General features: G+C 25.0%; 1 protein-coding gene across 1 annotated transcript in view; it reads right to left on the bottom strand.

Moving 5' to 3' along the window:
- The window catches only part of tor (carotene dehydrogenase), a 7,188-nt gene that overhangs the window by 2,979 nt on the left and 2,155 nt on the right, over positions 1 to 2,054 (bottom strand). The gene's annotated exons all lie outside the window — the stretch shown is intronic.

The raw sequence follows: 2,054 nt of genomic DNA, 5'->3' as shown, positions 1-2,054 counted from the left end.
CCGTTACGCTCAGAATCAGTTTTCTTATACAATGGTATTATATCATTGAATTCAAATTTATAAAGGTGGGCAGGTTAATGAAAATAATGAACTCAAGTTAAGTTAAGTTAAGAGGACACAAGATCGATAAGTTAAAAGTTAACAGTTAAAAAATTATAAATTTAGCTCGATAAGTTAAAAGTTAATATAGAAAAAAATATTAACTTAACTCAGCTTAAAAAAAGTTAATCTATTTTTTTTAAAATTAGCATGTTAATTACATAAAGAGTGAATGTGTCTTTCTAGTATCTAATTTATAAATTATAAAAACCAATTTTATTGAATTTTTATCATAATGTACACTGTATACCCTTTTACTTTCACTTTACTATTATTTACTAATTTAAACTAAAGAAAAAGAACAGAAATGTTTGTGTTATTATAGTATTGGATTATTTTTATTTTATACTGATATATTATATATATATTAATATTTACGTATAAACGAAAAATTTCAAAATGTTTTTAACTTGATGGATTTTTTTAAAATCAACTGAGAAAAGCCAAGTTATTTCAACTATAAATTAAACTAGTTAAGTTCATAAGTTAATTAGAAAATAAACTAACTAGTTAATCCCCACCTTTGTAAATTTAACACCATCCATTACATAAACCCACTTGTAACCTACTGTACATCAGAGCGACTTCCACTTAACCACTTTTTTTTCCTTTGAGAGTACATTTATTCAAACTATTTTTAAAATTTTCAAGTATACCTAAAAGCTAAAACTATATTTTAAAATTCCTGATACTTGTACTACTTAAGGAATGTCTTGTGACGATGCCAACTTATAATTTTTAAATGAGAACTCCCTTTTATGCCACTAATAATTTAGCAGACGATTTTATTGAACATTTTTATGTATCTAAATCAAAATTCTAATAAGTAGTTTCTGAGTTGCTTGAACTATTTATACTAAGGATAATTTTTTAGTAAAATATAAATTATAATATAGTTTATATTTTATATTTTTCTAATTAAATACATATTATGTAATATTAGATGTAGGTAGTATTTATTATTTTTGAACGGTTTTTACAAATTATTTATATTGATAGATCAATAGTAATTAGGAACTTGCATTTTCAAATCATCTAAGCATCTATATCTACTTTACCCATAAAGACAAATCATTCTTAGTAGATACCTACACCATTCACAAAATTATATAACTAAAACACGACTCGTTCGAATTTTAATTTAGATATATCAAGGTTCTTAAAAAAAAATATCTTCTGAATTATTTAAAGTGAAAAGGGTGGTTCCTATTTGAAAAACAAAAGTTTTCACAGTCACAGGATCATCCCTTAAGTGGAACTGAAAATCTCAAGTATTCGAAAATATGGTCTTCAATCGTATTTAAAAATTCCGAAAATCATAATATGAATATATGCACAATTTAAGCATGAAAATAGGATGAGCAGGATTAAAAAATCTTCCTGTTTAGGTATACTTATACACTGATTGCTTGATTAAATTATTATACAAATTAAATAATATATTTTATAAATAGTTAGGTACTTAATAGAGCTAATATAAAATAGAATTTTCAAATTATAGTTTCAGTATAACAGTATAACCTATAGGTATGTTTAGTTTCAGAATTGTATTAGGTACGTATAGTATGGCGTCGTTAGTATGCATTATATTAATTTATATTACTTAGTAACTTTAATATTGGTGGTCATTAGGGGGCAGGAGATTCGAGGGGTCTAAGTCCCCCAAAAATTTAATAGAACAGGTTTTAGTCCCACGGGAGCCTTATACTATAAAATTATAAAGTTCTTAATCTACTCACACCGCCCCGGTTTGATGAAAATACGTAGTAATATACTATTTTTAAATTATCAATAATAATTAACGAAATAAATGTTAAGTATTTGGGTTATAATATGTATAATATTGTATGTATAGTTTTAGTTATTATTATTATTTATTATACAGCCCTCACTAGTTTAGTTGAACACTACACAATACTGCTTGTAAAATTTTCCTTAAGAGGTTGTCAGCGCAC

This window comes from Acyrthosiphon pisum, unplaced genomic scaffold (assembly GCF_005508785.2).
Source record: "Acyrthosiphon pisum isolate AL4f unplaced genomic scaffold, pea_aphid_22Mar2018_4r6ur Scaffold_21621;HRSCAF=24419, whole genome shotgun sequence".
NCBI lineage: Eukaryota > Metazoa > Arthropoda > Insecta > Hemiptera > Aphididae > Acyrthosiphon > Acyrthosiphon pisum.
Note: the sequence above shows the minus strand (reverse complement) of the source record. Positions and strands in the feature narration are given on the sequence as shown.